Consider the following 27250-nt stretch of genomic DNA (forward strand, 5'->3'; position numbering starts at 1 on the left):
CAAGTCTCCCCTCAACCTTCTACGTTCCAAAGAATAAAGACCCAACTTGTTCAACCTTTCTTTGTAACTTAGGTGATGAAACTCAGGTAATATTCCAGTAAATCTTCTCTGTACTCTCTCTAGTTTGTTGATATCTTTCATATAATTCGGTGACCAGAACTGTACACAATACTCCAAATTTGGCCTCACCAATGCCTTGTACAATTTCAACATTACATCCCAACTCCTATACTCAATACTCTGATTTATAAAGGCCAGCTTACCAAAAGCTTTCTCCACCACCCTATCCACATGAGATTCTACCTTCAGGGAACTGTGTACCATTATTCCTAGATCCCTCTGTTCTACTGTATTCTTCAATGCCCTACCATTTACTATGTATGCCCTATTTTGATTAGTCCTGCCAAAATGTAGCACCTCACATTTATCAGTATTAAACTCCATCTGCCTTCTTTCAACCCACTCTTCTAACTGGCCTAAATCTCTCTGCAAGCTTTGAAAACCTACTTCATTATCCACGACTCCACCTATCTTAGTATCATCTGCATACTTACTCATCCAATTTACCACCCCATCATCCAGATCACTAATGTATATGACAAACAACATTGGACCCAGTACAGATCCCTGAGGCACACCACTAGTCACCGGCCTCCAATCTGACAAACAGTTATCCACCACCACTCTCTGGTGTCACCCATCTAGCTACTGCTGAATACAATTTACGACTTCAATATTAATACCTAACGATTAAACCTTCCTAACTAACCTTCAGTTTGGAACCTTGTCAAAGGCCTTACTGAAGTCCATATATACAACATCAACTGCTTTACCCACGTCAACTTTCCTAGTAATCTCAGCAAAAAATTTGATGAGATTTGTCAAACATGACTTTCCACGCACAAATCCATGTTGTCTGTTCCTAATCAGACCCTGTCTATCCAGATAATTATAAAAACCATCTCTAAGAATACCTTCCATCAAGTTACCCACCACTGACGTCAAACTCACTGGCCGATAATTGCTAGGTTTACTCTTAGAACCCTTTTAAAACAATGGAACAACATCAGCAATACGCCAACCCTCCGGCTCCATCCCCGTTTCTAATGACACTTAAAATATTTCTGTCAGAGCCCCTGCTATTTCCACACTAACTTCCCTCAAGGTCCTAGGGAATATCTTGTCAGGACCCAGAGACTTATCCACTTTTATATTCCTTAAAAGCTCCACTACTTCCCCTCCTTTAATCATCATAGTTTCCATAATTTCCCTACCTGTTTCCCCCATCTTACACAATTCAATATCCTTCTCCTTAGTGAATACCGAAGAAAAGAAATTGTTCATTATCTCCCCCATCTCTTTTGGCTCCACACATAGCTGTCCACACTGATTCTCTAAGGGACCAATTTTATCCCTCACTATCTTCTTGCTATTAATATAACGGTAGAAACCCTTGGGATTTATTTTCAGCTTACTTGCCAAAGCAACCTCATATCTTCTTTTAGCTTTTCTAATTTCTTTCTTAAGATTCTTTTTACATTCTTTATATTCCTCGAGCACCTCATTTACTCCATGCTGCCCATATTTATTGTAAATATCTCTTTTTTTCCGAAACAAGTTTCCAATATCCCTTGAAAACCATAGCTCTCTCAAACTTTTAACCTTTCCTTTCAACCTAACAGGAACATAAAGATTCTGTACCCTCAAAATTTCACCTTTAAATGACCTCCATTCTCAGTAAAATTCTTCCCATACAATAAACTGTCCCAATCCACTCCTTCTAAATCCTTTCACATCTCCTCAAAGTTAACCTTTCTCCAATTTCTTGAACATTGATCTCATTATTTATTGTTGTTTGTTTATATTTGCATTTGCACACTTTGTTGTCTTCTGCACTCTGCTTGAATGCCCTAGTTGGACGGCCTTTCATTGATTCTGTTATAGCTACTATTCTATAGATTTTTTTTGAGTGTGTCTGCAGGTCAATGAATCTCAGGGCTATATACGTACTTTATGGTGACGTATGTCTACTTTGATAATAACATTTTCTTTCAACTTTGAACTTTTATCTGACAGGAATTGTGTCAGATGTGGGGATTTTCAGATCTAAAAGTTTTTTCAGATATATAAAGAATAAAAGAGAGGCAAGAGTGGATAAGGTACCATCAAAAAATGACACTAGAGTGGTAGTAATAGGGAACAAAGAAGAGGAGGAGTGTTTTGAACAGTGGCCAATTAGAGATCAGAAGAGGTGACTCACACATGCCATTAAGTATATATTAAACAGTGGCGCTTCACAGGAGTTTGGGAACTTGAACAGTGCCGAATCAGAGATCAGGATTTATTAGCAAGGGCAAATAAAAATAAGGCAGCGGCAAGTGGAACAGTCTTTGTTGGAGTAGACAGTGTTAGAGTGGGGATTTGAGGCTTTAGCGAGAGGATGCTTCAGTAAGTGAAGGTGAAGAGCTGTAGGTAGACTTATTTTGATATATTTATTGTTTCCTTCTTTATAATTGCACAGTTGAGACACTAGGTATGCCACACATGCTAGTTGAATGCTGCTCTAGTGGGATGTGGGAAGGCAGGGAGACCTTTAGTGTCCCTGACAACTTCACTTGCAAGAAATGCAACCAGAGCAGCTTCTAACACTCCACGTAAAGTAGTTGGACCTGGAAATGGATGAACACCTGATTATTCAGAAGGTTGAAGGGGTGAGCTAAAGGACATACTGAGAGTGAGTTACACCCAAGGTGCAGGACACAGGAAATTGGGTGACAGTCAGGAGGGTGAAACGGATTAAACAGCCAGTGCAGAGTACCCCCATGGCCATCCCCTTCAACAACAGGTAAACCACTTTGGATAGTTTTGAGGGGGATGACAAAGCAGAGAAAAGCCACAGCAGTCATGTCTCTGGCATTGAGTCTGGCTCTGTGGCTCAGGAGGGAAGGGGATGTGGTGAGCTATGGTGATATGGAGATTCATCAGTTAGGAGAACAGAAAGATGGTTCAGTGGATGAGAATGAGATTCCTGGAGGGTATGTTATCTCCCAGTTGCCAGGGTCAGGGACGTCTCAGATTGAGTCCTCAACATTCTTAAGTGGGAGGGTGAGTAGACAGAGGTAAGGATCCATAGAGGTACCAATGACATAAGCAGGAAGAAGTATAATGCTCTGCGAAGTGAGTTCAGGAAGTTAGATGCTCAGTTAAAAGACAGGACCTCCAGGGTTGTGATGTCAAGAATGCTACCCATGTCACATACTTGTGAGCTAGAAATAGGAAGATCATGCAATTTAACATGTGGCTAAGGAGTTGATGTAGGAGGGAGGGCTTATATTTTGGGATCATTGGGCTTTCTTCCAGGGAAGGTGCAACTTGTATAGAAGAGATAATTTGCATCTAAGCTGGAAGGAACAAATATCATTGTGGGAAGGTTTGCTCATACTGTACAGGGGTGGGAGAGTGGGGTTGAGGTTGAAACTACAGTTGTAGAGGGATAGAAACCAAAGTGCCAGAACAGATCGTGGAGAGGTTGTGGAGAAAGATGATGTTAAGACCTCAGACAAATTCAGGAGGCAAATGATTGAGCGTGGTGATACTAATGTTCTGAGTAGCGTATATTTCACTGCAAGAAGCATCGCAGGAAAGGCGCATGAGCTCAACGAATGGATCAACACCTGAAATTATGATATTGTAGCCATTAGTGAGACTTGGTTGCAAGAGGGGAAGACTGGTAGCTCAATTTTCTAGGGTTGCATTGTTTTAGACGTGATAGAGCAGGAGGGATAAAGCGGGAGGGGTGGCATGACTAGCCATGGAAAATGTCACGGCAGTGCTCTGTCACGGCAGACTAGAGAGCTTCTCTAGTGAGGATATATGTGTGCAAATAAAGAATAAGAATCTATGACCATGTTAATGGGAACAGTCAGTGGGATTTTGAGGAACAAATTTGTAGCGAGATGACAGACTGTTGCAAGAAACATAAGGTGTGATAGTAGGTGATTGTGACTTTCCACATATTGACTGAGACACTTATACTGCAAAAGGACGAGATGGGATAGATTTTGTCAAATGTTTGCATGAAAGTTTCCTTCATCAGCATGTGGAAGCTCCAATGAGAGTCTTTGCAATACCCCTGTGAGGGAATGAGACAAGGCAGGTGACAGATGTTTGTGTCGGGGAACATGTTGCATCATAATACCATTAGTTAGAACATAGAAATCCATAGCACGTTACAGGACCTTCAGCCCACAACGCGGTGCTGACCATATAACCTACTCTAGAAACTGTCTAGAATTACCCTACCGCATAGGCCTCGATTTTTCTAATCTCCATGTACCTCTCTAAGAGTCTCTTAAAAGACTATTGTGGAATTCATTGCTGGACCCGATGCCTCCACCATTGTCATCAGCAGGGCATTCCACAACTTTCTGTCTGAAAAACTTACCCCTGACATTCCCTCCGTACCTACTTCCAACCACCTTAAAACTATGCTCCCTCAGCCATTTCAGCCTTGGGAAAAAGCCTCTGGCTATCCACATGATCAATGCCTTTCATCATCTTTTATGCATCAATCAGGTCAAGTCTTATCCTCCACCACTCCAAGGAGAGAAGGCTAAGTTCATGCAACCTATTCTCATAAGGCATGCTCTTCAATCCAGGCAACATCCTTGTAAATCTCCTCTGCAGTCTCTCTATAGTACCCACATCCTTCCTGTGGTGAGGTGACCAGAATTGAACACAGTGCTCCAAGTGGGATCTGACCAAGGTGTTATATAGCTGTAACATTACCTCACGGCTCTTGAACTCAATCCCATGATTGATGAATGCCCACACACCATACACCCTCATAACAACATTGTCAACCTGTGCAGCAGCTTTGAGTGTCCTATTAAAAAAATCATAAATCAGGATATAAAGATAATAACTTTTTTTGTTGCTTACAGAGTAATTATGGAAAAGGATAGTTCTGGTTCTTGGGTTAAGACTCTAAACTTGAGAAAGGTTGATTTTGATGGCATCAGAAAGATCTGCAAGTGTGGATTGGGAAAGGCTGTTTTCTGTACTTGGTAAATGGGAGGACTGCAAAAGCAAAATTTTGAGAGCACAAAGCTAACCTGTGCCTATGAGATTAAAAGGCCAAGATAACTTGTTTAAGGAACCTTGGAGCTCAAGAGATATTGAGGCCCTGATTAAGGTAAAAAAGGAGGTGCGTAGCAGGTATAGGCAAGTAGGAACAAATGAAGTACCTGGAGAATATAAAAAACGCAAGAGAACACGGAAGAAAGAAATCAGCTGGACTCAGAAAAGACATGAGGTTGCTCTAGCAAACAAGGTGAGTCAGAATCCTGAGGGCTTCCATAGATATTTTGAGAGCAAAAGGATTGCAAGGGACAAAATTGGTCCTCTGGAAAATCAGAATGGTTATCTATGTGTGGAGCCAAAAGAGATGGGGGAGATATTAAATGGAGTGTTTGCATCTGTATTTACTCTGGAGATGGACACAAAGTCTATAGAAGTTAGGCAAAGTAGCAGTGAGGTCATGGACCCTATACAGATTTCAGAGGAGGTGTTTGCTGTCTTAAGGCAAATTTGGGGGGACAAATCCCAGGGACTGACAAGGTGTACCCTCAGACCCAGTGGGAATTAGGTGCAGAAATTGCAAGGGTCCTAGCGGAGATGCTTAAATCATCCTTAGTGACTAATGAGGTATTGGGTAACTGGAGGATAGCTAATATTGCTCTGCTGTTTAAGAAAGGTTCCAAGAATAAGAGAGGAAATTATAGCCCAGTGAGCCTTACATCAGTAATGGAAGGTGTTCTAAGGGGCCAGGTACATGAGTGTTGGGACAGCCAAAGACTGATTACGGATAGTCAGTATGGCTTTGTGCATGTTAAATCGAGTCTAATTAATGTTATAGAATTTTTCAAAGATGTTACCATCAAGGCAGTGGACATTGTCTACATAGACTTCAGCAAGGCATTTGACAAGAACCTGCATGGGAAGTTGGATAAGAAGTTTCAGGTGCTTGGCATTCAAGATGAGATAGTAAATTGGATTAGGCATTGGCTTTGTGGAGAAGCCAGAGTGTGGTAGTAGAGGGCTGCCTCTCTGACTGGAGGCTGTGAAAAGTGGAGTGCCACAGCTGGGTCCATTGTTGTTTGTCATCTAGATCAATGATCTGGATCAGCAAATTTGTGGGTGACACCAAGTTTGGGGTGTAGTAAACAGCAAGGAAAACTATTAAAGCTTGCAGCAGGATCTGGACCAGCTGGAAAAATGGGCTGAAAACTGGCAGATGGAATTGAACACAACCAGGCAGGACCAATCAGGTCCTGTCTTACACAGTAAGTAGTAGGGCAATGAGGAGTGCAGTGGAACAAAGGGATCTGGGAGTACAGGTACATAATTCATTGCAAGTGGTGTCACGGGTAGATGGGATTGTAAAGCAAGCTTGTGGCACATTGGGCTTCATAGATCAAAGTACTGAGTACTGGTGTTGGGATATTATGTCGAAGCTATATAAGACATTGATGAGGCATTTGGAGTATTGTGTACAGTTTTAGTCACCTTCTTACAAGAAAGATGTAAATAAAATAGAAAGATGCTTACAAGGATGTTTCCGGGACTAGAGAACTTGAGTTATAAGGAAGATTGAATAGGTTAGAACTTTATACCCTAGAATGTAGAAGATTGAGGGAAGATTTGGTAGAGGTATACAAAATAGTATTAGATAGGATATAAATAGGGTAAATGCAAGAAGGCTTTTTCTCCTGAAGTTGGGTGAAACTACAACTAGAGGTCATGGGTTAAGGGTTCAAGGGGAACATGAGGAGAAACTTCTTCACACAGAGGGGGGTAAAAGTGTAGAATGAGCTACCAGCGCAAGTAGTGCATGAAAGCTCGATTTTAACATTTATGAGGGGTGGAGAGCTATGGTCCAGGTGCAGTTCGATAAGACTAGACAATTTAAATGTTTTGGTACGGACTGGATGGGCCAAAAGGGCTGTTTCTCTACTGTAGTTTTTTTTTGTGACTATGACCCTTAAACTCTAGAGACTGTTGTGTGTGAAAATCCTAGGAGATAGATAACAAGGTAGACAAAGGAGAGACAGTGGATGTTTTTATTTGGATTTTCAGAAAGCCTTTGACAAGGTGACATATATGAGGCTTCTTAACAAGATAAGAGCCCATGCTATTACAATAAAGATACTGGTATGGATAGAAGATTGGCTGACTGGCAGGAAGCAAAGAATGGGAATAAATTCAGCCTTTTCTGGTTGGGTGCCAGTGACAAGTAGTATTAAACAGGGATTGACGTTGGGTCTGCTTTTTTAACGTGATATGTCAGTGATTTAGATGAAAGAATTGATGGCTTTGTGGCTAAGTTTGTGGATGATATGAAGACAGTTGGAGGGGTGTGATGAAATTGGGTTTGTTGACCGCAAGGTCCTAAGTCAATGTAGACGTTCAGCCCTATCAGTTGCAAATAGCCACAAGTACTCTCACTAAAGAGAGATTATACAGCAACTATCTAATCTTCAAAGATTAGTTTCCTTCTCTATTTATTCCTCATGGCAAGTTTAGCTGCCAATATTGAAATATTCAAGTAGTGGTTGCCCTCTTCCGCCCAAGGAGAAGATTCTTCCAGCTAAAAAGTAGTTCCTAATACAAACCGTGTTTCTTTTACGTTTCTTCTTGATGTTCCTTACCCCATTTTTAATAAACCTGAATTGTTCTCTATAAATATCCCCATTTTCTCCTACTTGTTTGACTTCTCACAAATATGATATTTCCTCAGATACCTTTACAAATGCTCTAAAAGCATCTTTGGAAACATAGACCTCAGTTTAATGTTCATAGTTCACAATTAATGCTGTGAAGCTTACTTCCCTGGGTGCATAAAACCTTCCAATTATAAACACTTCAGTTACTGATATGCTAAATTATATTATTCATCTGGTTTGCAAGCTTTCCTAAACCAAGTAACTTAGAGTCAGTTTGCCTGTTTGAAACAGCCCAAATTAAACAACCCACTGTCTCATAGTGCATTTTGAGAAGCAATAAAGCAGGTGTTTTGGGCTACCATCTGCTCCTATAGACAAAGTGCCTGTGCTGTAAACAGAGATGGTTTGTGAAGCTGTGTTTTTTAACTTCAAGCTGATTACTGCTTTCCATTTACATTTTAAATATTGAAAACTGACTCTCTTTTACAACCATAAAATGACCAAACTGTCAGTTGAAAGTTTACTCACAATTGTTTCAATCTTACAATTGACAGATACCGTGTTTAGACAGCTGAGATCAGCAAACAAATTAGGGGCCAACTGGCCAAGGAGTGAATATCCATCACAGGAGCAGGTAGCTTTGAGGAAGTGGGGAGTCTATTAAAGAATTTAGACAGATTTGTAAAGAAGTGGCAGATGAAATATACAGTAGGGACAAATATGGCCATGCACTCTGGTAGAATGAATAAAGGCAAAAAGAATTTTCTAAACCAAGAGAAAATTCAAAAATCAGAGGTGCAAAGGGACTTGGGAATCTTCGTGTAGAATTCCCTATAAGGTTAACTTGAAGTTTCAGTCGGTGGTGGAGTAAGGTAAATGCAATGTCACCACTCATTCCAAGAGAACTAGGATATAAAGTAATGCTGAGGCTTTATATAACATTGACCAGACTGCACTTGGACTATTGTGAGCAGTTTTGGGCCTCTTATCTAAAAAAGGATGTGCTGGCATTGGAGAGGGTCCAGAAGAAGTTCATGAGAATGATTGCAGGAATGGAAGAGTTAATATATGAGGAGCATTTGATGGCCTGGACCTGCACCCACTGGGGTTTAGAAGAATCAGTGGGGAGGGGTGGGGGTGGGGGATCTCATTGAATATTGAAAGGCCTAGATAAGGTAGAAGTGGAGAGGATGTTTCTTACAGCGAGGGAGTCTATGACCAGAGTACACATTCTCAGGATAGAGGAATGTCCATTTAGAACAGAGATGAGGAAGAATTTCTTTAGCTAGAGGATAAAGAATCTGTGGAATTCATTACCACAGACAGCCACAAAGGCCAAGATATTGGGTATATGTAAAGCAGAGGTTGATAGGTTCTTAGTTATTCAGGGCATCAAAGATTACAGGAAGAAAACAGGAGCTTAGGGATGAAGGGGATAATAAATCAGCCATGATAGAATTGCAGAGCAGACTTGATGGGCCAAATGTCCCAATTCTGCTCCTACATCTTTTGGTTTTATGGTCTTAGGGAGATGATCATTTTCTGAGATACTCAAACCACCCCATCTGGCACCAACAATCTTTCCACAGTCAAAGTCACTTAGATCACATTTCTTCATTCTGATGTTTAGTCTAAATTACAAATGAACCTCTTGACCATGTCTGCATTCTTTTATGCATGGAGTTGCAACCACATGATTGACTGAGTGCATCAATAATGTAGCCATTGAGAATATAAATATATTCCCCAAGTGAAGAATTAATGGCTTAAATTTATTTGATTTAATACCCCATTGCTGAGAACAGGTTGCAGGAAGTCCTGTTAATTGGGCATCATTTAATCAGGGCAGCCACTTATCTGGAACAACACTTAAAATAGCTGAGAAACAGCTGGAATTCCCTTCCTTTATTTGGGATACTATGCCACTTAATTGGAACAGAAAGCTGTTGCCAAACTGCTTCTAATAATTGTCAGTCGTGTGCACTTGTGTGGCCATTGGACACTAAACCATGCTTAGAATGAATGTCAGTCGTGTGTGTCTGTGTTCAAAACGCAGTGATTATTGACACTGATAATTGAATAGAGAAAAGCCGTAAGACAATTCAGAACTGTTTTTCTCACTGTGATTTCAATATATCAGGCTTGGAGACGCCAGAAACAGGTAGCTGTGAGGATGTTACCTATACTGGGGGAAGCTTGGACCAGAGGGCCCAGTCTCAGAAAAGAACATCAATTCAGAAGGAAGATGAGAAGGAATTTCTTTAGCAAGAGAGTTGTGAATACATGGAATTTGTTGCCACACATGACGGTAGATGCCAGGACATTGGAGATATTTGAGGCAGAGGTTGAGAGGTTCTTGATTAGTCAAGGCTTGTAAGGTTACAGGGAGAAGGCAGGGGAATGGGGTTGAGAGAGAAATTGAATCAGCCATCATGAAATGGCAAAGCAGATTCAATAGCCTAATTCTGCTCTTATCTCTTATGGTCTTATTATGGTCTTGTGTACAGTTCTGGTCTCTTTATTTGAGGGATATACTTGTGTTGATTACAGCTTAGGGAAGTTTCACATTTTGGATGAAGGTGAGAAAAGCCTAACAAATAAAGTGATCTTACTGAAGTATATAAGATTAGGAGAATTGTTAACTTAAATGCTGAGAGATTCTCTCCTCTGGTGGGGAAGTCTGATGCTGGGGACCATATTGTTTGCTTCTGGCTGCTCACAGAGAAACAATTCTATCATGTTATGATCATCAACCAGAAGATTATAGATTACTGTGTCTGGTTATACTGTACCACGACCAAAATAACTTGTTTTTACCGACTCTTCGGCACTTTCTTTCTAGAAAACTGTCTTAAATGCATCCCATCAATGTGTCCTGAAGATGTTTATATCAATTTATTTTGTGTTCTGATACAGGATCTAGAAAGTACCATTCTCAAGTGCTAACAGATAGAGGTTAAATTCTCCATTGATTGCTACATTTCTGTGTGCCCCTCTAATTTCCTCATTTGTTATCTGTCACAGAATGATTAATGTTAGTGGTCTTCAAATTACTCCCACTATAGCATTAAGTTCTCAGTTGTTTTGTGGCTTCACTCAAACTAATTTTAGATTCTGATGTTTTTTAAGTCTAGGATCATTTCTCAATACTGCTCTGCAGTTTTTTTTATTATCAGGACTCTCCCATCTCTTTTTCAATTTTGTCTTTCTTTTATAAAAGTCACCGACCCTGTGAGACAATGGATTTGAGTTAGTCTCCACCTCCATTCTATCTCGGCTTTTCAACATGCGATAGTTTTTCACTCATTGAGTTGAATGAAACTCATAAGATTTTCACTCATTATTCTAAATTACAGTGAGTACCAGGCCCAGAAAATCAAACACTCCACATATGATAACCCTTTCATTACCAGAATCATCCCCATGAACCTCCTCGTAACCCTGTCCAATATCAGCACATCTTTTCTTAGATAAGGGGCTCAAATCTGCTTGCAATACTCCACGTGAAGCCTCATCAGTGCCTTATAAAGCTTCAGCATCACATCCTTGCTTTTATATTCTAGTCCTCTCCAAATGAATGCTAACATTACATTTTCCTTTCTTACTACAGACTCAATCTCAGAATCAGAATTATTTTCAATAACACTGGCATATGTTGTGAAATTTGTTGTCTTTACGGCAGCAGTATAATGCAATACATAATAGTAAAAGAAAAGATGTGAATTACAGTAATATATTATAAATATACATATATTTATATATTTAAATTAAACATATAGTGCCAAAATAAAAATAAAAATTACTGAGTTGTGCTCATGGGTTCAATGTCCATTGAATCTGCAAGTTAACCTTTAGGAAATCCTACAAGTTAACAAGGACTCCCAAGTCACTTTGCACCTTAGATTTTTGAATTTTCTGTCTTTTAGAAAGTAGCCTATGCCTTTTTTTTAAACTTCTACCAAAGTACATGACTATACATTATATTCTATCTGCCACTTCTTTGCCCATTCTCCTAATCTGTCTAAGTCCTCCTGCAGCCTTTCTACTTCCTTAACACTATTTGTCCCTCCACCTATGTTCGTATTGTCTGCAAACTTGACCACAAAGCCATCAATTTATTATACAAATCATTGACATATAATGTACAAAGAAGCAGTCCCAACACAGACTCCTGGTGAGCACCACTAGTCACTAGCAGCCAACCAGAGAAAGCTCCTTTGTTCCTACACTTTGCAACCTGCCAATCATCCGAAGCTCTCTCCTGTAATACCATGGGTCTTATCTTGTTAACAGCCTCATAGGCAGCAACTTGTTAAAGGTCTTCTGAAAATCCAATTACACTACTTCTGCTGATACACCTTCATCTATCCTGCTTGTTATTTCTTTCAAGAATTCCAACCGATTAGTCAGCAAGATTTTCTCTGAAGGAATTCATGCACATTTTATCATGTGCCTTCAAGTACCTGAAAGCCTCATCCTTAACAATCAACTCCAACATCATCCCAAACCACTGAGATCAGGCTAACTGCCCTATAATTTCCTTTCTTCTGCCTTTCTATTTTTTTGAAGGGTGGAGTGACATTTGCAAATTTCCCCTTATGGGCTCAATGACAAGCTTCTTTAAATAGTGATCTCATAGGCATTCTATAAATTCTTTCTCTTGGTATCCAGCACCAACTTGAATTTACCCAATCCATGTGCATATTGAAATCCGTCATGATTTTCCTGACATTGACCTCTTGGCAATGCATTTTATAGCTCCCATTACAATTTGTAGCCAACATCCACACTACTGTTTAGAGGTCTGTATATAACTTCCATTAGGGACTTTTTACCCCTGCAATATTTTCACTCTACCCACAAAAATTCTGTAACTTCCCATCCCATATTACTTCTTTCTAAGGGTTTGTTTTCATTTTTTACCAACAGAGTCACTACAGTCCCTCTGCCTACCTGCCTGTCCTTTCAATACAATGTGGTCCATTGGATGTTAAGCTCCCAACTATGATCTTTCAGCCACGACTCAGTGGTGTCCACAACATCATACCTACCAATCCCTTACTGCATGTTTAGATCATCTACCTTATTCTGTCTATTGAATGAATTCAGTCCTATATTCATCAGCCTTTACAGTTCTGTCCCCATGTTACATAGAAACATAGAAAACCGAAGCACAATACAGGCCCTTTGTCCCACAAAGCTGTGCCGAACATGTCCTTGTGTTAGAAATTGCCTAGGGTTACCCATAGCACTCTATTTTTTTGACCTCCATGTACCTGTCCAGGAGTCTCTTAAAAGACCCATTCATATCCACCTCCACCACCGTCACCGGCAGTCTATTCCGCGCACTCACCACTCTCTGCATAAAAAAAGTACCCCTGACATCTCCTTTGTACCTGCTTCCTAGCACCTTAGAACCGTGCCCTCTCGTGCTAGCCATTTCAGCCCTGGGAAAAAAGCCTCTGACTATCCACACGCTTAATGCCTCTCATCATCTTATACACCTCTGTCAGGTCACCTCTCATCCTTCATCGCTCCAAGGAGAAAAGGCCGAGTTCACTCAACCTATTCTCATAAGGCATGCTCCCCAATCCAGGCAACGTCCTTGTAAAACTCCTTTGCGCCCTTTCTATGCTTTCCACATCCTTCCTATAGTGAGGTGACCAGAACTGAGCACAGTACTCCAAGTGGGGTCTGACCAGGCTCTTATATAGCTGCAACATTACCTCTCGGCTCCTAAACTCAGTCCCATGATTGATGAAGGCTGATGCACCATATGCTTTCTTAATCACAGGGTCAACCTGCGCAGCAGCTTTGAGAGTTTTATGGATTCTGACCCCAAGATCACTCTGATCCTCCACACTGCCAAGAGTCTTACCATTAATACTATATTCTGTCATCATATTTGACCTACTAAAATGAATCACATCACACTTATTTGGGTTGAACTCCATCTGCCACTTCTCAGCCCAGTTTTGCATCCTATCGATGTCCCGCTGTAACCTCTGACAGCCCTCCACACTATCCACAACACCTGCAACATTTGTGTCATCAGCAAATTTACTAACCCATCCCTCCACTTCCTTATCCAGGTCATTTATAAAAATCACAAAGAGGAGGGGTCCCAGAACAGATCCCTGAGGCACACCACTGGTGATCAACCTCAATGCAGAATATGACCCATTTACAACCACTCTTTGCCTTCTGTGGGCAAGCCAGTTCTGGATTCATAAGGCAATGTCCCCTTGGATCCCATGCCTCCTTATTTTCTCAATAAGCCTTGCAGGGGTAACTTGTCAAATGCCTTGCTGAAATCCATGTACACAACATATACTGCTCTTCCTTCATCAATGTATTTAATCACATTCTCAAAAAATTCAGCTATGCTTGTAAGGCACAACCTACCTTTCACAAAGGCATGCCGATTAATCCTAATCATATTATGCATCTCTAAATGTTCATAAATCTTGCCTTTCAGGATCTTCTCCATCAACTTACCAACCACTGAAGTAAGACTCACTGGTCTATAATTTCCTTGGCTATCCCTACTCCCTTTCTTGAATAAGGGAACAACATCTGCGACCCTCCAGTCCTCTGGAACGTCTCCCGTCCCCAGTGATGATACAAAGATCATCACCAGAGGCTCATCAATCTCCTCCCTTGCCTCCCACAGTAGTTTGGGGTACTTCTCGTCCGGTCCCGATGACTAACCCAACTTGATACTTTCCAAAAGCTCCAGCACACTCTCTTTCTTAATATCTACATGCTCAAACTTTTCAGTCTTCAACTCATCCCACTGATGGCAATTTTGCCCTATCATCCGCTTGTCTGTCCTGACAGTCTCACTGCACGCTGCATCTAGTTGTATACCAACTGCCCAGCTTCAACTCTATCACTTAACTTCACACCTCACTCTCAAATTAGTTTAAACCCTCCCCAACTGCTCCAGCAAACCTGCCCACAAGGATATCAGTCTCCCTCAGATTTTGGTATAACCCATCCATTTTGATTAGGTCATACCTTCACCAGAAGATACCCAATGATCCAGAAATCTGTACCCTATCCCCTGCACTAGATCCTCAGCCACTCGTTCATCTGCCAAATCTTCCTATTCTTAACCTCACTGGCACGTGGCATCAACCCGGAGAAATCTACCCTGGAGGTTCTCTTTCAGCTTTCTACCACACTCCCTGAGTTCCCTCTTCAGGACCTCTCCCTTTTTCCTACCTATTGGTGCCAATATCTACCAAGACTTCTGGCTGTTCACCCTTCCCTTTTAGAATGCCGTGGATGTGACCCAAGACATCCCTGACCCTGGCACCCAGGAGGTAATATACTGTCCGGGTACCTCTTTAATGTGCACAAAACTTCATGTCTATTCCTCTAACTATGGAATCCCCTATCACTGTTGCGGTCTCTTCTCTACCCATCCATTCTTTGGCACAGCACAAGTCTCAGTGCCAGAGACCCGGTCACTGAGGCTCCACTTCCCCCCCCACCCAGCAGTATCCAAAACTGTAAACTGTATACTTATTATTGAGGGGAATAGACACAAGGGTATTTTTCACAGACTGCCAATTTCCATTCCCCCTCCTAATAGTTACCCAGGTATCTTCCTCCTGCAACTTAGTGGTGACTACCTCCCTGTACTCCAGTCTATCACCTCATCAGTTTTCCTTATGAACTGAAGGTCATCAAGCCTCAGCTCCAGTTCCTTAACACATTCTTTGGGGAGCGGCTGCTCGGTGCACCTGGTGCAGAGATGGTTATTTGGGAAGCTGGAGATCTCCCAGAATTCCCACATCTCACATAAAGAATATAACACAGCCCCAGGAGCCATTCTCACTGCACTAACTGTGCACTAACAGACAAAAAATGAAGAACAAGAAACTTCCTTGCTCAAACCTATTGAGCCAAAACCTGCTCTTTTTAACACTGGCCCACTCACACAATGGCCACTCCAACAATGGCTGCTCTCCTTGTCCCTACCTTCTCTTTATTTTCCCTTGCTAATGAATTGTGATTTGATTAGGCTGCTGGAAAAAGCCAGCAGCCCGTGAACACACTGTTTTTAAACCTTTTGCCCTGACATATGTGTAACCATCTCTCTTGATCTGATTGGACCACTGAAAAAAAAACACTCCCACTGTGATCTTATCAAGGTCCTGGTATCAAAAAGCTTCCCTACTTACATGCTTCATTCCTCTTCCAAAACAGGTTTACATCCTATTTGTCGTTTTAGTTACTTGCTGTACTTGCATTTTAACTCTCTGTCCCTTGTATAAGAACAACCAGATCTCTGTGTGGAGTGTTTTACCACATAAATAATATCATCCTTTTCTGTCCTTTCTGGCTCAGTAGATAATTTCACATTGGTCCATGTTACATTCGATCTGCCTTCACTTTAACCTCTTGCCTAAGCTGTCAATTGCAGATCTATTTGTCCTCCTTCCGTCTATCCATGCATTGTCAGCAAAATTAGTCAAAGCAACATAGTATCATTAATATTGTAATTCTTCTTGTAGTGGTTTCATTCTTGCATGTGGCAGCTTTTCAAATGCTTTTTGTAGAGCCAGCATTCATGACTTTCCCATTTGTCCATTCTATAAGTACTATTCTCAAAAAAAGTTTCAACAGAATTCTTTTTTTTTTCAAAAATTATTGAATATTCTGAATTTTCTTATGATTTGCAAGTACCCTTCTTTAACTATGCAACTCTAGATCTTTTGATATCAGATAGTTAATGTATTGGTTAATGGTGCCCTGGTTTCTATAAGTCTGCTTTTTGAACAGTGCTATTACATTTTCAGCTTCCCATTCTAGCAGGATCTAGAAAATCTTACAACATCACAAACAATGCATGCATGATGATGGCAACCATTTCAGTTACAGCCCATGTCCAACTAATCTGATTGCTTATGATTCATTTCAGCTCAGGCTAATCAGGCAGATTGATTCATGGCTGTTAGCTTCATCGGTATTGGAGAGATGGAGTCGTGCACTGGAAACAGGCCCTTTGGCCTATTGAGTCTACACAAACTACCGAGAACACATCTTCATCAATTTAAGCTCATCCTCCTTTATTCTCCCTAACTCCCCCAAGATTCTAATAATTCACCCACCCACCAGGGACAACTGACAATTGGCCAATCTCTAACGTGCTTCTGGGATGTTGGAGGAAAGCGGAACTCCTGAAGAGAGCACGCACTTCCAAACCTCACTCAGACAGTGTCAGAGGTCAGATCAGACTCAGATCAATGGAGACAGGAAACCAACTTCAGTCTTCCCAACCTGTTGAACACGTTTGGACGAGAGGGTTACCAATTTTGAGGTTGGAGGCCCGAAGTCTGCAAGCCCGAGAATCTGGGGTCAAGGTCTTGAGGTCAGAAGCCCAGAGATGGCCTGTCATGGTACACTAATGTTCACAGAATTCCAATCTAAAAAAAACAGCCCTCCACTACCACCTTCTGCCTTCTTCCATTGAGCCAATTTTGTAACCATTGGGCTACCTCACCTTGGATCACATCTGACCAAACTCTATAGGATACTGTCAAGAGCCTTGCCAAGTCCACATAGACAATATCTGCCAGATTGCTTGTCGATTCTTTTGGCCACTCTTCAAGAAACATAGTTGAATTCATGGTATGAATTTCATGGCTTCCTCTACTAACATGACCTGGCCAAACTTGGGTTGGAGGAGCCACACCTCATATTCTAGCTGGATAGCCCCCACCCTGATAACATGAACATAAATTTATTTTACTTCTGGTAATTACTTCCCCCTCCCTCTTTGTTTGTCCATTCCCTATTTTAGGATTCCTCTCACTCCTTCTCCTCACCCGCCCATCACTTCCTTTTTGTTTCCCTCCTCCTTCCCTTTCTTCTGTGGTCCATTGTCCTCTCCTATAAGTTTCTTCTTCTTCATACCTTTACTTCTATCACCTATCCCCTCCCAGCTTCTTACTTCATGATCTCTGTCCAACAACCCACCTTCCCCTTCATCTGGTCTCACCTATCATCTGTCAGCTTTTACTCCTTCCCCTCCTCTTCTTTCTTTTTCTGGTCCTGATGAAGGGTCTCAGCCCCACACAAAGTCATGCTGGCTCTCCCTAATTAGGGCATGATTTTCTAAGTGCTCATAAATCCCATCCCTGAGAATTCTCTCCAGTAACTTCCCTACCACTGTTGTGAAACTCATCAGTCTATAGTTTCCAGGAAAATCCCTGGTTTCTTATTAAAAGAAGGACAACATTAGCTACTCACCATTCCTCTGGGAGCTCTCCTGTGTCTAGAGGGGACACAAAGTTATTGGGCAAGTTCCCAGCAATCTCTTCAAGTCATTACTTAGGCTTTTATAGCCTTTCTAAACCCTGTCCTGCCATGCAGCATCCACCCTGCCTAAGTATGCCCAGGCATGCCAACAAGATAGAAAATTTTTCAGCTTGCATTGTGGGCAACATTTTAATTGACTTGAATTATGAATTATAATAACAAATATAGGTGATTTTTTTAAAGGTGTGTGATATGGGAATTTCATGGTGATTTTCATGATCAGCAGCCTACAATCCATAAGATACACCCAAAAGCATCCAGGAATCAAAATAGTTGTAGTCTAGTAATCTCAGAGATACTGAAAATAGAAAACAAAACTGGAACAGTTCCAACACCTGTGAAAGAAGAAGCTGATTCAGCATTTTGATTCAATTATACATTCAGTGGCCACTTAATTAGGTACCCCCTGTACCTAATATAGTGGCCACCAACTGTATGTTCATGTTCTTCTGATGCTGTGCCCCATACTCTTTAAGGTTTGACATGTTGTGCATTCAGAGATGCTCTTCTGCACATCGCTGTTGTAACGCGTGAGTTACTGTCACCTTCCTGTCAGCTTGAACCTATCTGGTCATTCTCCTCTGACCTCTCTCATTACAAAGGCATTTTTGCGCACAGAACTGCCACTCACTGGCTGGTGTTTGTAAACTCTAGAAAGCATTTTGTGTGAGAATCCCAGGAGATCTGGAGTTTCTGAGATATTCAAACCACTCTGATTGTCACCAACATTCATTCTGCGGTCAAAGTCACTTAGATCATATTTCTTCACCATTCTGATGTTGGGTCTGAACAACAACTGAACGTCTTGATCATATGTGCATATTTAATGTACTGGGCTGCAGCCACATGATTGGCTGATGATATATTTGCATTAACACCAGGTGTATAGGTGTACCTAAAGCAGCTCTGAGTGTATTCCCACAAAACCACAGAGGTTAATCATGTGCAATTCATCAAGTTTTTCCCCAGTCTGTTCTGTCTCTATAAAACCCTTCACATTAGACTTCATTACTGTCCCTTCACAACAGGAATTAGCATATTTTAGATAATAGGCTGTGTTCTCTACACTCATTCTTTCCACTTTTCTAGTGTGGATAAATGTTAATTGGTTCTGAAGCTTGGGCGGTTGGCAGATGGTCAATCACCAGCTGAAAATCTGAATCGTGGAACTGGAATTGGAATTCATTATCCCATTTAGTGAGCTGACAGGTTAAAACAAAGACATAAACTGATGAACTGCCCAGCAGGATCTCAGCCTGGTTTGGGATTGGTGACAATATTGTACCTGCTGTAGTCTATATTGTGCTATGTTGTGGCCCATGATTCTGCCCTGCAAATTTTGCTATTTCTTTTTTTATTTTACTTAGAAATACAACACTGAACAGAATCTTCTGTTCCAACTCAACAACCGACCTATTCAACACTCTCCTAATTACAGGACAATTTACAATGACCAATTAACACCTTACTGTACTATGGGAAGAAACCAGAGCACAAAGAGGAAACCCACACATTCACAGGGAGGACATACAAGCTCCTTACAGGCAGCCCTGGAATTAAACTCCAAACTCCAACCTCCCGAGTTGTAAATGGCTTCACGCGAACCACTGTGCTACCATGGCACCCTCTTTCTAGCTGAGTGTGGGTTACAGTTTATTATTAAATTTTTCGTGGAGCTAGGATCAGTTTTATTCACCATATATGTATTAAGGATTTGCTGTTGTGCGTTGGTGCTATATGCAACAGGAAACAACAATATTCAACAATTATAAAGAATAAAGAATTACTTAATAATAAAGTTAGAAGAAAGAGTAGAGAATAAAATGCAGCAACATGCACTTACAATGTAAGCAGCATTATAAAATGTAGCTAAATGTGTTTACAGTTCAGTGCTGTACCAAGGAAAGAGATAGAGGTGGCTGGGGCAAATTAGACTAAATTAACTGCCTTGGGGAAGAATCTTATAAGATGACATGAAGCTTTTGATTTAACAGCCCTATTGTGCTCTCCAGAAGGGAGCTTTTGGAAAAGGCATTTTGCTGGGTGGGTAGTGTCCACAATGATTTACCTGCTCACTTCTTTGTCCTGTACACATACAAGTCCTGCGGTGCTGGTAGACTGCAGACAGTGATCTTTCTGTTATTCTGGCAGTCCACTATAGTTTTTATCTATATTGTGAGAAGTTGCTGAACCAAACCAGACAGTAATGGCTGATGTGAAGATACTCTCTATGATGGCAGTGTAGAATTGCACCAGTAAGTTCTGGGGAAGATGGAATTTTATCAATTGCTGCAAGAAGTGCATTCCTTGCTGAGGCTTTTGGTAAATGAAGGACTGTTGGTTCTCCTAGGTGAGGTCTGGAGAAATAAAGGTGCCTAGGAACCTGAACAATACTAACTGCAGTGTTGTTGATGATGAGTGGCTGGAGTGGAGACATTTTTCTCCTGAACTTCATATGTAATTCCACATTTATGAGGGCATTGTGAAATTGAAAACAAAGTTAAAGCTCCCTCAGGGTCTTCTGAAGTGTTTCACACAAATTGTCACAGCAACTTTTAAACGAAACTTGATAAAAGAAGTAAACACCCTCCCCAGCTGCAACTGGATGGTTGCAAATGCATGGTGGCATGACTGAGTGTAATTTCATTGAATTATCTACTCTGGATGCGGGCTATTCATCCCCAAAAATCCACAGTGGTGTTCACATGCTATTCACCTTCCTTGCAATGTTGCTCATCTTTCTCCATCTATCTCTTAATTTCTTCTTTTTTCCTCGTATACTTATCAAGATTCCTCTGCTTGTACAGATGCTGCAGCCGGTGAGTGTATTTACTTCTTTTCATCAGGTTCAAAAAATTACTGACATGGAAAATAAAGTAGCTGATTAGCTACACTATTGTTTACAAGTTGCTGTGGAAATTTGCGTGAAACATGAATTAAGCAATTTACAAGGTCCAGAGGGAGTTTTATTCTGTTCCTAATATCACAATATTGCAGTGCAGCGTGAAACAAGACAATAAACTCAAGTCGAGTGTTTGCTTCTATTAATTTATTCAGCACAATGATTTAGTGTAATCTCAATAACATGTGAATAGTTGATGAGTTTGCATTGTTCAGTATGTACAGACATATGTATCATAACCACCTAAAATACTATAGTGCTTAATATTTCAGTGCTTTTTTTCAGGTTACCTCCGGTGATACAAAAGCTTTTGTGAATTTGTTCTGGTTGCAAGCTGAAGACAAATACTCTTGCATCAGTCTAAGGCCAGCACTCTAAATCTGAGGCATTAATGTGGTCCCTTCAACCTTCAACAGGTTGTGTCATGCAAAAGGTGATAGCTGAAATGCAACAGTTTATTTTGATTTACATTTAACACAAAATTGCTGTCAGGCAGTTGTAGATTGGGTTAGTTTGTGACTGAACTGTTTAAGTACAGCCCCTGGCACTAGTCTTTAACACTGCACCTTATAGGAGTTCAATGTAACAAAGCTGTTGTATGCTAACACAAGTGAGTCAGCTATTCATGAATAAAGTAGTTTCTGCAGATGGTGGAAATCCAAAGTAACACACGTGCAGAATGCTGGAGGAACTCAGCAGGTCAGGCAGCATCAATGGAGAGGAATAAAGAGTCGATGTTTCAGGCCGAGACCCTTCTTCAGGAAATGACCAGATCAGTCGGCAGATTGTATGAATATACATTCATTCTCCAGATGTCATCTCATTACCGACTGCAAGCACAAGCTTTTGACATGCACTCAGTACCTTCGGTAGAGCAATTGCAAAATAGGAAACAACTGGTTTAATGGTAATGTTTAATGGAGTGAAACTGGTGGCTGGTGTTTTAAAGGCATGTAATTCCTGGACATATAGTACCTACCTATAGGTGGCCGCATAATGGTAAGCAGATCTGAAAGATATCAAGAATCAGAGATCGACTTTATCTGCCAAATGTACAATGGACTCTGGTTAATTGAGATCCATCAGAACAAGTACAGTTGGCCCAATTAAGCGGATGCCCCAATTAGCCGAATTTTCATGGAATTAGTTAAGAAGGTATAAAAAGACAAACTACCATTTAACTGAGTAATGCATTATGTATTTAAATGAAATACAGAACAAATCAGAACACCACCAGTACGATAAAACTGTGTGTTCGTGTCTAATAGTTATTGACGGAGAAATTCAGGTGTATGCTGCTGTGTGTAGGGTGTCCAGGGAGGGGTAACTCCTCCGGTGAAGGGCCTTGTATGTCCATTCTTGGGCAGCTCACTCATCTTTGGTCCCCACTGGACACTCAGTTCTCACCTGTGGCTCCAAGTAGCTGTTTGCAAGTGACAGTGGCCACACCCCAGTACACCGCTTTGACAGTGGGCTAAACCAGGTGAAGGTCACTGGTGGGCCTCAAACCCTAGTGAACTTGGGACATGGCTGTTCTGACATGTGAAAGCTCTGGCAGACAGTGAGGGAAAGGAGAGTATCAGGTAGTGGAGAGCACCCCTGTGGCCATCCCCCTTAACAATAAGTACTCCATTTTGAGTACTGTTGAGGGGGTGACCTACCTGGGGGAAGCAACAGTGGCTGTGCCTCTGGCACTGAGTCTGGCCCTGTGGCTCAGAAGGGTAGGGAAAGGAAGAGGATGGCAGCAGTAATAAGGGACTCTATAATTAGGGGGACAGATAGGTGATTCTATGGGTATGAAAAAGAAACAAGAATGGTAGTTCGCCTCCCAGGTGTCAGGGTTTGTGATGTTTCTGAACTAATCCAAAATATCCTGAAATGGGAGGGTGAGCAGCCAGAGGTGGTGGTACATATTGGTACCAATGACATAGGGAGTAAAAGAGAACATGTCCTGAAAGCAGAATACAGGGAGTTAGGAAGGTAGTTGAGCAGCCGGACCTGAAGGATAGTAATCTCGGGACTGCTGCCTGTGCCATGCGACAGTGAGTATAGAAGTAGAACGTGGTGGAGGATAAATGAGTGGCTGAAGGATTGGAGCAGGGAGCAGGGATTCAGATTTTTGGATCATTAGGACATCTTTTGGGGCAGGTGTCACTTGTACAAAAATGATGGGTTGCTCTTGAATCCGAGGGAGACCAATATCTTGGCGGGAAGGTTTGCTAATGCTGATGGGGAGGGTTTAGACTAGATTTGCAGGGGGGTGGGAACAGAAGTGAAGAGGCAGAGGATGGGGCAGTTGTCGCACAAGTAGAGACAGCTTGTAGAGAGTTTGTGAGGAAGGATAGGCAGACGATAGAACAAAGATGCACTTAGCCTGATGGTTTGAGATGTGTCTCTTTTAATGCAAGGAGTATCATAAACAAAGCAAATGAACTTGGAGTGCTGCTCAATTTGTGGAAGTATGATGTTGTGGCCATTACAGGGACTTGGATGCCTCAGGGGCAGGAATGGCTGCTGAGTGTGCCAGACTTTAGATGTTTTAAAAGGACAGGGAGGGAGGCAAAAGAGGTGAGGGTGTGGCATTACTAATTATGGGTAGTATCACAGCTGTAGAAAAGGTGGAAGTCAGGCAGGGATGGTCTGCTGAGTCAATGTGGATATAAGTCAGAAACAGGAAGAGGGCAATAACTCTACTGGGAGTTTTTTTTATAGACCTCCCAATAGTGACAGAGACATCAAGGAGCAGATAAGGAGGCAGGATTGGAACAGTGCAATAATAATAGGGTTAGTATGATGGGAGATGTTAACTTTCCTAATATTGACTGGCATCTCCTTACAGCAAGAGGTTTGGATGGGGTGGAGTTTATTAGGTGTGTGCAGAAAGGTTTCCTGATGCAATATGTAGATAAGACAACCAGCGGTGAGGCTGTACTTGATCTGGTATTGGGAAATGAACCTGATCAAGTGTCAGATCTCTCAGTGGGAGAACATTTTGGAAGGAATGATCACATCTCTATCTCCTTTACCATAACATTGGAGAGGGATAGGACTAGACAATTTAGGAAAGCATTTAATTGGGGTAAGGGGAAATATTTTCAACATCTCCATTAGTCAAGCTATTGTCCCCAGATGCTTCAAAACCTCCACAATCATCCCTGTAGCAAAGAAATCAGTTGTAGCCTGTCTGAATGCTTACCGTCCCATTGCCCTGACCCCCATAGTGATGAAATGTTTTGAACGGCTTGTCAAGCCTCATATCACAGCCAGCCTCCCCTCATCACTGGATCCTCTGCAGTTTGCTTATCGTCCAAATCACTCTACGGAGGATGCAATATCCACCACACTGCACACAGTTCTCTCTCACTTGGACAACAAAGACACTTATGCCCGAATCCTGTACATTGATTTCAGTTCAGCGTTCAATACCATCATCCCGCAGAGACTAGTGGAGAAACTGTCGCTGTTTGGCCTTAGCACTGCCATGTGTCGCTGGATTCTGGATTTCTTAACAGAAAGACCACAGTCAGGCCGTGTTGGCAGGAACATCTCTGACTCCATCACACTGAGCAGTGGATCCCCACGAGGCTGTGTGCTTAGCCCACTGCTGTTTACACTGCTAACACATGCCTGTGCAGCCAGATTCACTGAGAACCTGATCATTAAATTTGCAGATGATACCACAGTGGTGGGGCTCATCAGCAAAAATGATGAAACAATGTACAGGGAGGTGGTCAAACACCTAGAGAGCTGGTGCAGGGATAACAACTTGATGCTTAATGTCACCAAAACCAAGGAGATGATCGTCGATTTCAGACGGTCTCAGTCTGAGCACACACCCCTCAGCATCAGCGGCTCCACAGTGGAGAGAGTGGAAAACATCAAGTTCCTTGGGGTGCAGATCTCGGACAATCTCACCTGGTCCAGGGACACCACTGGGATTGTGAAACGGGCCCAGCAGAGATTGCACTTTCTGAGGAAGCTTAAACAAGCATCACACCCCACTAACATCTTAACTATATTCTACAGAAGCGTGGTTGAGAGTGTGCTGACCTTTTGCATCACAACCTGGTACTCCAGCTGCAGGGCTGTCGACAAAAAAGCCTTGCAGAGGGTGGTTAGGGGAGCAGAGAAGGTTATTAGGGTCTCCCTACCTTCTGTCCAAGACCTCTTTCAGAGTCGATGCCTCCAGAAGACACGGTACATCATTAAAGACGCCTCACACCCTCTCCATGAACTGTTCGTTCTTCTGCCATCAGGGAAACGTTACAGGAGCATCAAAACTAAAACCACAAGGCTACGAAACAGCTTCCTCCCACAGGCAGTCAGACTGCTAAATAGCTGCTCCACCTGACTCTGCTTTGGACACTTTTAACTTGCACTGGACACTTATAACTGATTTTAACTGACGTGTGGCTGTTGTGTTTTACTATTTATTGTTATGTTTATTATTTAGTGTTGCGTTTGTTATGTTATGATTGCACTGCTCCTCGGAAACGTTGTCTCATTCTGCCCTGCAGAGCTGATGTACGGTTAGAATGACAATAAAGTTTTCTGAATCTTGAGTCTTTGAATCTTAAACATGATGCTATTGGGCAGGAATTTGGCAACATAAATTGGGAGCAGATGTTCTTAGGGAAATGCACAGCAGAAATGACCTGGAAGACCATGTACGGAATCTGGAGCAGCAGCTGGATGACCTTCGACTCATAAGGGAGAATGAGGCAGTCATAGATGAGAGCTACAGGGAGGTAGTCACACCTAGGCTGTCGGAAGCAGGTTGTTAGGTGACAGTCAGAGGGGGGAAAGCGAAGGTGAGCAGACAGTTAGTGCAGAGCACCCCTGTAGCCATTCCCCTGAATAATAAGTTTACCGTCCTGGATACTGTTGGCGGGGATGACCGACCAGGTGTGAGCCACGGTGGCAGGACTTCTGGCACTGAGTCTGACCCTGTGGTGCAGGAGTGTGGGACGGAGAAGAGGAGAGCTGCCGTCATTGGAGACTCTATAGTCAGGGGAGCAGACAGGCGACTTTGTGGACGTGAGAAGGACACCCGCATGGTTTGTTGCCTCCCGGGTGCCAGGGTCCGGGATGTCTCTGACCGGGTGCACGACATCCTGGTACGAGAGAGAAAGCAACCAGAAGTCGTGATACATGTTGGGACCAACGACACAGGCAGGAAGAGGGATGAGGTCCTGAAGTGTGTGTTTTGGGAATTAGGCAGAAGGCTGAAGAACAGGACCTCAAGGGTGACGTTCTCAGGATTGCTGCCAGTGCTACGTGATAGTGATGGTAAGAATTGGAGGAGATGGCAGTTGAATGCGTGGCTGAGGAGTTGGTGCAGGAAGCAGGGTTTTAGATTTTTAGATCATTGGGATCTCTTCTGGGGAAGGTGGGACCTGTACAGATTGGATGGGTTGCACCTGAACTCCAGGGGGAGCAATATCCTTGCAGGTAGGTTTGCTAGCATGGTTCGGGAGAGTCTAAACTAATTTGTGAGGGGGATGGGACCCAGAGCGATAGAGCAGTGAAGGAAGTGCATGGAGTAAAGCCAGTTCTAACATACAGAGAGGCTTTGAGGAAAAAGAAGCAGAATAAACGGTGTAAAGACAGGAAGGTAGGAGGGCTGAAATGAGTGTACCTCAATGCAAGAAGCATCAGGAACAAAGGTGATGAACTGAGAGCTTGGATACATACATGGAATTATGATGTAGTGGCCATTACAGAGACTTGGCTGGCACCAGGGCAGGAATGGATTCTCAATATTCCTGGATTTCAGTGCTTTAAAAGAGATAGAGAGGGCAGAAAAAGGGGAGGAGGGGTGGCATTACTGGTCAGGGATACTATTACAGCTACAGAAAGGGTGGGTAATGTAGCAGGATCCTCTTTTGAGTCAATATGGGTGGAAGTCAGGAACAGGAAGGGAGCAGTTACTCTATTGGGGGAATTCTATAGGCCCCCTGGTAGCAGCAGAGATACAGAGGAGCAGATTGGGAGGCAGATTTTGGAGAGGTGCAAAAATAACAGGGTTGTTATCATGGGTGACTTTAACTTCCCTAATATTGATTGGCACCTGATTAGTTCCAAGGGTTTAGATGGGGCAGAGTTTATTAAGTGTGTCCAGGATGGATTCCTGTCACAGTATGTGGACAGGCTGACCAGGGGGAATGCCATACTAGATCTAGTACTAGGTAATGAACCGGGTCAAGTCACAGATCTCTCAGTGGGTGAGCATCTGGGGGGCAGTGACCACCACTCCCTGGCCTTTATAATTATCATGCAGAACGATAGAATC

Source organism: Mobula hypostoma, chromosome 1, assembly GCF_963921235.1.
Source record: "Mobula hypostoma chromosome 1, sMobHyp1.1, whole genome shotgun sequence".
NCBI lineage: Eukaryota > Metazoa > Chordata > Chondrichthyes > Myliobatiformes > Myliobatidae > Mobula > Mobula hypostoma.